Consider the following 10,390-nt stretch of genomic DNA (forward strand, 5'->3'; position numbering starts at 1 on the left):
CCTGTGACATAGCGCTCTGATATTCAGTGGGCCTCACACAATCCAAAAGTGTCCAGTGTCCACTAGTGTCTGCAGAAATTCAAAATCTCCCTTATCCTGTAGTCACTTTTTTCACACCTGTGCCATCGAGCCTGTGACATAGCGCTCTGATATTCAGTGGGCCTCACACAATCCAAAAGTGTCCAGTGTCCACTAGTGTCTGCAGAAATTCAAAATCTCCCTTATCCTGTAGTCACTTTTTTCACACCTGTGCCATCGAGCCTTTGACATAGCGCTCTGATATTCAGTGGGCCTAACACAATCCAAAAGTGTCCAGTGTCCACTAGTGTCTGCAGAAATTCAAAATCTCCCTTATCCTGTAGTCACTTTTTTCACACCTGTGCCATCGAGCCTGTGACATAGCGCTCTGATATTCAGTGGGCCTCACACAATCCAAAAGTGTCCAGTGTCCACTAGTGTCTGCAGAAATTCAAAATCTCCCTTATCCTGTAGTCACTTTTTTCACACCTGTGCCATCGAGCCTGTGACATAGCGCTCTGATATTCAGTGGGCCTCACACAATCCAAAAGTGTCCAGTGTCCACTAGTGTCTGCAGAAATTCAAAATCTCCCTTATCCTGTAGTCACTTTTTTCACACCTGTGCCATCGAGCCTGTGACATAGCGCTCTGATATTCAGTGGGCCTCACACAATCCAAAAGTGTCCAGTGTCCACTAGTGTCTGCAGAAATTCAAAATCTCCCTTATCCTGTAGTCACTTTTTTCACACCTGTGCCATCGAGCCTGTGACATAGCGCTCTGATATTCAGTGGGCCTCACACAATCCAAAAGTGTCCAGTGTCCACTAGTGTCTGCAGAAATTCAAAATCTCCCTTATCCTGTAGTCACTTTTTTCACACCTGTGCCATCGAGCCTTTGACATAGCGCTCTGATATTCAGTGGGCCTAACACAATCCAAAAGTGTCCAGTGTCCACTTGTGTCTGCAGAAATTCAAAATCTCCCTTATCCTGTAGTCACTTTTTTCACACCTGTGCCATCGAGCCTGTGACATAGCGCTCTGATATTCAGTGGGCCTCACACAATCCAAAAGTGTCCAGTGTCCACTAGTGTCTGCAGAAATTCAAAATCTCCCTTATCCTGTAGTCACTTTTTTCACACCTGTGCCATCGAGCCTGTGACATAGCGCTCTGATATTCAGTGGGCCTCACACAATCCAAAAGTGTCCAGTGTCCACTAGTGTCTGCAGAAATTCAAAATCTCCCTTATCCTGTAGTCACTTTTTTCACACCTGTGCCATCGAGCCTGTGACATAGCGCTCTGATATTCAGTGGGCCTCACACAATCCAAAAGTGTCCAGTGTCCACTAGTGTCTGCAGAAATTCAAAATCTCCCTTATCCTGTAGTCACTTTTTTCACACCTGTGCCATCGAGCCTGTGACATAGCGCTCTGATATTCAGTGGGCCTCACACAATCCAAAAGTGTCCAGTGTCCACTAGTGTCTGCAGAAATTCAAAATCTCCCTTATCCTGTAGTCACTTTTTTCACACCTGTGCCATCGAGCCTGTGACATAGCGCTCTGATATTCAGTGGGCCTCACACAATCCAAAAGTGTCCAGTGTCCACTAGTGTCTGCAGAAATTCAAAATCTCCCTTATCCTGTAGTCACTTTTTTCACACCTGTGCCATCGAGCCTTTGACATAGCGCTCTGATATTCAGTGGGCCTAACACAATCCAAAAGTGTCCAGTGTCCACTAGTGTCTGCAGAAATTCAAAATCTCCCTTCTCCTGTAGTCACTTTTTTCACACCTGTGCCATCGAGCCTGTGACATAGCGCTCTGATATTCAGTGGGCCTCACACAATCCAAAAGTGTCCAGTGTCCATTAGTGTCTGCAGAAATTCAAAATCTCCCTTATCCTGTAGTCACTTTTTTCACACCTGTGCCATCGAGCCTGTGACATAGCGCTCTGATATTCAGTGGGCCTCACACAATCCAAAAGTGTCCAGTGTCCACAAGTGTCTGCAGAAATTCAAAATCTCCCCTGTCCTATAGACACCTTGTACCTTGTTTTACATTACTATATAGTTTGTTGGATTTTGTCTACATTTCTACCAAAAATGAGGAAGGCTGGTGGAAGAGGCCGTGGAATTGGGCGGGGGTTGACAGCTGGTAATGATGGTGTTGGTGGTGGATCTGATGGTAGTGGCAAAAGCAAAATAGGACCGAATGCAGGAGGTGTTGAGCCTGCGTCATCATCTGGATCCACAAGGCCTCAAAGGCTTAGTTTTCTAGGAGTTGGCAAACCGCTTTTAAAGCCAGAGCTTCAGGAAAAAGTTTTGTCTTACATTGCTGACTCAGCCTCCAGCTCTATCGCCTCCTCTTCTGAAGTTGTAAAAAATAAAAGCACTGAGTCGTCATTGGAGGCTCATGTTCATGAACCACACCTTTCCTTGTGTCCTTCACCCCAACCAAGATTGAAGGATGACGCAGGCCATACTACTGATTACTCCATGGAGCTGTTTTCACATACCATGCCTGGATTATCAAGTGAAATGGTGAATTACCCAGGCCAAGATGAATCTGACATGGAGTGCACTAATGCACAGCCGCTGATAGATGATTCTGCTGGTACATTCACTCAGAGCACTACATTGTCCTCGCAGTGTAGAGCCAGATTCTGACCCTGATGAGACTCAGGTGCCCCTTCCCGCACACTATACCACCATACACGGTGACACAGAGGAAGGTGCACATGACATTGAAGAGGAGGTGATGGATGACCCAGTTGTTGACCCAGATTGGCATCCATTGGGGGAAGAGGGTGCTGCTTCCAATAGCTCAGATGAGGAGGAGCATCCACAGCAGACATCGACATCGCAACAGCTGTTATCTGGCAGGCCCGGAGCACTCCAAAGACAAGTTCCTAAAATCATAAGAGTTGCTGGACAGCTTGTCCAGACGGTCAAAAGATCACAGCGTGCTAGGCCGCAAAATGTCTGCCAAAGTAGGAAGAGTGCAGTGTGGCACTTTTTTGAACAAAATCCTCATGATCAGGCCAAGGTTATCTGTAAGAAGTGCGCAAAGACCTTTAGCCGAGGGAAAAATCTGAAAAATTTGAATACCAGTTGCATGCTTAGACATTTAACCAGCATGCATTTGCAAGCGTGGACACAACACCAAACCTCAAGTGCCACATGTGCAACTGATCACAAAGAAGGTAGTCAACAACGCTACATTGTTTCCCCCACTGTAAGCCCACCGGTTAGCACAGCAGCAAATGTTGAGGTGTCGTTGCAAGGCCACAGCAGTCAGGGAATCCCACTGTTATATCAACGAAATACTGAATCTAGGCCATCAGAAAGAACACCAACTCCATCACCATCATCAACCCTCTCTCAGTCCGCCCTGTCCACCGCTACTTCCACCATATGCAGCTCTCAAGTCCAGCTCACCCTCCCAGACACTATGAGTAGGTCAAGAAAGTACTCAGTCTCTCAATCCGTGTACACTGGGTTTGAACGCCCACATTGCCAAACTAATCTCGTTTGAGATGATGCCCTATCGGTTGGTGGAAAGCGCAGCTTTCCGCGAACTCATGGCCTATGCAGTACCACGCTATGACCTACCCAGTCGCCACTTCTCTCGCAAAGCCATCCCAGCCTTCCACCATCATGTAAAAGACCGCATTGTCCATGCACTCAAGCAGTCAGTGAGTGGAAAGGTGCACCTCACAACTGATGCATGGTCCAGTCGGCATGGCCAGGGCCGTTACGTGTCCATCACTGCGCACTGGGTTAATGTGGTGGATGCAGGGTCCACAGGGGACAGCGGTGGTGGGACAGTGCTGCCTAGCCCACGGTATAGGAAACTGGCTGTAGGCGTTCAACCCTCCTCCTCCTCCTCCAGAAGCGAAAGCTCGTCCACAGAGCGCAGTCGTACGAGCACTCCATCTGCAGCTGCCACTGTTGCACACGAGGTGTCCCCCTATCGAGCAGCTAGTGGAAAGCGTCAGCAGGCTGTGTTGCAGATGATGTGCTTGGGCAACAGACACACCGCCGAGGTGCTGGCCGAGTACTTGAAGCGACAAACTGAGTCATGGCTGGGCAGTGTACATCTTGAGGCAGGCAAGGTAGTTAGTGATAACGGCCGTAATTTTGTGGCAGCCATAGCCCTTTCAAAACTCAGCCACATACCTTGCTTGGCTCACACCTTGAACCTGGTGGTGCAGTGCTTCCTCAAAAATTATCCGGAGTTAACAGCCCTGCTCCAGAAGGTGCGAAGACTGTGCGCGCACATCCGCCGGTCGCCTGTACACTCCGTTCGTATGCAGAAGCTGCAGCGATTGCTCCACCTTCCCAACCACTGCCTCATTATCGACATTGCAACAAGGTGGAACTCCACCCTGCACATGGTGGAGCGGCTGTGCGAGCAGAGGCAGGCCATAATGCATTTGTGGGAGGATACACGGCCAGGCACTTTGAGAGCAGACATGGAGTTGACAGGTGTGCAGTGGTCGAAGCTGAAAGACCTCTGTAGTCCTTCAGTGTTTTGAGGAATGCACACAGCTGGTAAGCGCAGACGACGCCATCCTAAGCATGAGCATCCCACTTATGCGTCTGCTCATGCAAACTTTGACGCACCTTAAGGAGCAGGCGTCTGCAGCCAATGTTGATGAGGAGGAAGAGGAGGAGGGAATCCTTGATGACATTCAGCCATTGTCTGCTCAGGGACCTCTCCTGGACGAGGTGGAGGAAGAAGAGGAGGATGATGATGGGGATGATTACTTAGGGGAGGAGGATGCATCTCATGGGGCAAGTGAAAATGTTGGCGTGGCAAGGTCTGGTACAGGGTTTGTGCGTGACTGGAGGGATGTGGATTTGCCAGAAAGTGCTCCTCCACCCAACACTCGCAGTGCATCATTGACACCGGGAACATTGGCCCACATGTCAGATTATGCCTTTCAGATCCTAAAAAGGGACCCCCGCATTGCCAAAATGATGAACGATGAACGATGATGACTACTGGTTGGCCAGCATCCTGGATCCACGCTATAAAGGCAAATTACAAAATATCATGCCACAGGAGAACCTTGACCTAATATTGGCTAATAAACAAGCAACTCTAGTAAATCGGTTGCTTGAGGCATTCCCAGCACACAGCAGCGGTGATGGTTCTCACACGAGCCGTACGGGCCGGGGACAGCTTGGCAGAGGTGTTCATGGTGCACACAGCAGAAGTGGCGTTGGAGACAGGGGTTTCATGACAATGTTGTGGACTGGTTTTTCACGGACCGCTCACACAACTGGTAATACTGCATCGATGGAAAGTGACAGGAGACAGCAGTTGTCAACTATGGTTACAAACTACTTTTCCTCCCATATCGATGTTCTCCCACACAGGTCATTCCCCTTTGACTATTGGGCCGCTAAACTGGACACCTGGCCTGAATTGGCACAATATGCCTTACAGGAGCTCGCTTGCCCAGCTGCAAGTGTGCTATCGGAAAGAGTCTTCAGTGCAGCTGGATCAATCCTGACAGAAAAAAGGACCCGTCTGTCAACCCAAAATGTGGATGATCTAACCTTCATTAAAATGAACCATGCATGGGTTTCCAAGGATTTTGTCCCACCTTCCCCTGATGACACATAGGGTGACAGAAAAATGGCTTGCTTTGGTCCACCTCTTCCTGGGACTTGACCTATTTCGCCTTTTGCATCAGCTGAATGTCCAACATCAACATATGCCACTTTCTAAAACTCCCTAACTGTGCTGCCTCCCCCCCATGGCCGGGGTCACCACCTAGCGCACGACACCGTGTGAGTGCCGTTGCCCTGGACAGGTGGGTAGGCCGACTCTTGGGCGCGGGCACTGGTACAGGGTCCCTCATAGTGCAATCAAGTGTCTGACGGTGGTGGTGCACACCCGCCATCAGACACACCGCCGTACTATGAGGGGCCCAGTGCCAGTACCGACACCCACGAGTGGGCCCCCCTTGCTTGGGCAGGGCCCCAGCATTTGCAATCTTTACCTCTCCCTGCTCCTCGGCTGTGTAGTCTGGGCCGTCAAATCCATACTGTGCCTGACACCGTCTGAGCCTGCCTCCTGATGTATAGACATATATTTTGAATGTGTACGCTATCCATACATGTTATCCGGGGATACGGTACCCTTTCTCACCTTTGTGCAATCACGTGCAAGCCATACTGGGCCTAACACCGTCTGAGCCTGCCTCCTGATGTATAGACATATATTTTGAATGTGTACGCTATCCATACATGTTATCCTGGGATACGGTACACTTTCTCACCTTTGTGCAATCACGTGCAAGCCATACTGGGCCTAACACCGTCTGAGCCTGCCTCCTGATGTATAGACATGTATTTTGAATGTGTACGCTATCCATACATGTTATCCGGGGATACGGTACCCTTTCTCACCTTTGTGCAATCACGTGCAAGCCATACTGGGCCTAACACCGTCTGAGCCTGCCTCCTGATGTATAGACATATATTTTGAATGTGTACGCTATCCATACATGTTATCCTGGGATACGGTACCCTTTCTCACCTTTGTGCAATCACGTGCAAGCCATACTGGGCCTAACACCGTCTGAGCCTGCCTCCTGATGTATAGACATATATTTTGAATGTGTACGCTATCCATACATGTTATCCTGGGATACGGTACCCTTTCTCACCTTTGTGCAATCACGTGTAATCCATACTGTGCGTGAGAACGGCTGGCGAGCTGTTAAGCAAGCTACAGCACCTGTGGTTTGCACACGTAAGTTTTTCATTTTTTCAGGAATGACGGTTAGGCCTAATTCCGGAACTGTGGTTGACCTGCACTTACTGGGAAATCATCGTTCGCGGGTAATAATTGTAATCAGTGATCCCCATCACTAACGTTGTTCAGCAGGTTATCTGCACCTGTAAGCGACAAACGCTGGCCTTTTCAGTGTAGCGCACATGCAGCCACGGACATGTAAGGGCATGACACACCAGTTATTGGCCAATCTCATGTGCCAGAGCCTCACGTGTCCCTCTAGTAAGCCGGACTCGGACCGCGGGGCATGACGGAGTCTCGTTCGTTAACGGAATTAAGCTTGCAATGTGTGCATCTGTTCTGTAGTTGGCATGGTTGAGGTTTCCCAGGTGGAGTCGAATTTAACCGTAGGCTCCACTCCTGGTGGTGCCCTTCTGGACATTCCTTTAAGGTTCAGCTTTGCAACCATACTGCCCACGTAAAACAAACACTTTGCCTTCATGAACGCTGTTTGGAGGGTCATGACTCGTGGGAATAACGCCGCCCAATCAGTTAACCTGCTAGAGAGATCCTTCGTTGCTCCCAAGCATGACATCACACTCCCTAGGAGGAAGGTAATGCCACTGTGGCGACCGTACTCCTGGGGGCGACACAAGTGCACTGATGCCCAGCCACTGCTCGATGAATCTGCTGGTACATTGACCCAGACCACTACATTCCCCTCGTACGCTACACGGCCTGAATCTGACCCTGATGAAACTCAGGTTACCCTTCCCATATACTTTTCCATCTTACACGGTGACAAAGTGGAAGCTGCAGATGAAAATGCAGGTTTGGCCCACCCGCCATCAGACACACCACCGTACTATCAGGGGCCCTGTGCCAATGCCGTCGCCAACGAGTGGGCCCCCCCCTGCTTGCTCAGGATCACAGCACTTGCAAGGTTGAAATACTGTGCAGTGAGATGGAAGATGGGGACGACGAGGAGTCCAGACTAGTACAGGGATTCCCTAGCGAGGAGACTTATTTTATTGTTTTCAATGTTGGGACAGCAATTTTTGGGGAGCACTATACTCTGGAGAATGATAGATGGGGCCTGTAATATCCACACGTTTTGAAGAATTCAAGGTATTAAGCTTTAGATATGTTTTATTCTTCGTCCTCCAGCACACAGCATAACAGTTGCATTACCATGCTATACAGAAGTGAAACTGAAACCTCCCTTCTCATCCCTCTTGTCTCCACCCCCCAAGTCCCATAAGTCTGGCTTGCTTAAAGAGACAGATCTAATTATTATACATTACATCATCCCCTTTTTTTTTTTTTTTTTTTTACTATAAATAATCCATATTACTGATAAATGCAACAACATGAAAACGTCCAAAGAAATCATGTGTCCGTTTAGTCTTATTTGTTCAATTCCAAAACCAGAGAAACAAACAAAACAAAAAAAAAAAACAAAACAAAACTGTAGTTACACTTCTTCAATAAGCCTCGATGGAGCTCTTCTCTCTCGTGTAGGATAACGTCTGGGCTCATTGAGAGGGTTCATTATTGATGGACTAGCTACCTCTTGTTGGTCCTCTCCACCATCGGATACCAAATCTTCCACCAAAGAGAGTTCATTGTCATCATTCTGCGGTATGATTTTAAAATATGAAGAATTTCGCATTATGGAGTGTCCATCTCGTTCAGCTGTGATCATGCTGCCTTTCCGTTTAGTAACATAATATTTTGCAGGACCATATACAGGTGAGGTCTTGTTGGTTGGTCTTTGACGTACCACCACGACATCCCCTCTTTCGATGGCACTTGACTGTGTCCTTCGCCTTCTGTCTGCATAACGTTTCATGGCTTGTTTGTTGGAGAAATCTGTGGATCTCACCGAGGAGTCACTCGGTCGGGGATGGCTGGTCACATCAGGGAGACGTATACGCAGGGATCTGCTGAACATTAAATGAGCTGGAGCAGCATTAGTAGTGGAGTGTGGCGTATTGCGGTAATTACGCATGAATTTGTATAATGACTGTTTCAGTGGGATGTGCTCCAGACTCGCTGCCTTGATACGTTTCCCCAGAGTGCGCATAAAACGTTCCACAATTCCATTGGCTTGCGGCCGGCAAGGTGTGATTTTCCTGTGATGGAATCCCAAGTATTCAGAAAATTGTGTAAACACATGTCCATTGAATGGAGGTCCATTGTCTGTTTTGACCACTCTTGGAATACCATATGCCGAGAAAATGTCGTCCAGCTCTGGTATGACATTATTAGCAGATGTTGAAGAAATAAATGAAATGACAGGGTATCGAGAATATTCATCAATTGTTACGAGAATGTATTGGCCATTTGGCAATGGTCCATATATATCGACTGCCACTTCCTCCCAGACAGCAGTGGGTAACGGAGACATTTGTAATGGCTCTAAGTTTGATGATGGAGTGATTAATTGACAAGTAGAACAGCGTCTAATCTTTTCTTCCACCAAGTGATCCATATTTGGGAACCACACTTTTTCTCTGAGTAATTTCTTTGTGCCAACAATTCCTAAATGACCTTCATGTGCTATCTGTATGACTAAGTTACGCAAAGTCTTAGGTACAACTAGTTTGGTACCTCGAAGAATGAGGTGTTCTTCAGTGACTGATAATTCCTCACGTACGTTTGAGAATAGCTTTAACTCTTTCAGATCAATCTCAGAATCAGGAAATTTTTCCTTTTGAATTCATGCCACCTTCGATTTTGGATGATTTGCATTAGGGCACAGAGTGTCTTGTCTTTTGTTGTTTCATTTATAAATTGATCAAGAGAAAGTGCTTTTGGCACGGCATGATCTGTAACAAAACGTAGGTATTCTTCAATAGAGGAATGCACAGGTATATCATCATTAGTAGGATGTCTTGAAAGATAATCAGCCGGATTGCTGTATTTTCCAGGTTTGTGAACAATTGTATAGTTGTAGTCCTGTAGACGTAGGCCCCATCGTTCAATTCGTGCAGGCATTTTAGCTCTGGGATTTCCAAAAATTGTAAGAAGTGCTTGATGATCTGTGACAATGGTGAAGGAAGCTTGTGATGTACAATGTCTGCAAGATATGTTTTCTGTTGCAATGTGCTAACAAATCCTCCATCCTAGGACATTGTAAACTGTCAGTAGTAGGAATTCCTTTCCCCCAGGTTTTATCAACCCTGCCACTTCCTCTGGAAGAGCAGGAATGTTAATTAGCTAGACCATCTTCCTCACACCATTTGGCTTCTCTCAGCTGAAAGAGAAAAAATGCGGGAAAAAGGTCTTTGTTTGAAATAAAACTTTAAGAGCCTGCCCTGCGAAAACCGTACCAAGTAGAGATATGAAAATCATATTTCTGCGATCCGAGCAGACCCAGCTTCGCTGTGGTGCCTGTTGCAAAACTCTCGGATGTCCAGAACCTGAGATATGATTTGCGCCCAAATGGACGGTCATATCGCATAGATGTTTGATGTTTTCTTGATAGGCTCATTACGCTGGGTAACATGATACCACTGATGAGTCCATACCAGCTTCTCCCATAAAGTTATAGCTAATCTAAGTTTTGTAGCCAAAACATAACTCGGATGAGAGAGGAGGGATCAACCCAGAATGCATCTCT

The sequence above is a fragment of the Dendrobates tinctorius genome, unplaced genomic scaffold (assembly GCF_039654945.1).
Source record: "Dendrobates tinctorius isolate UK_male_01 unplaced genomic scaffold, ASM3965494v1 ptg000057l, whole genome shotgun sequence".
In the NCBI taxonomy this organism is placed as follows: Eukaryota; Metazoa; Chordata; class Amphibia; order Anura; family Dendrobatidae; genus Dendrobates; species Dendrobates tinctorius.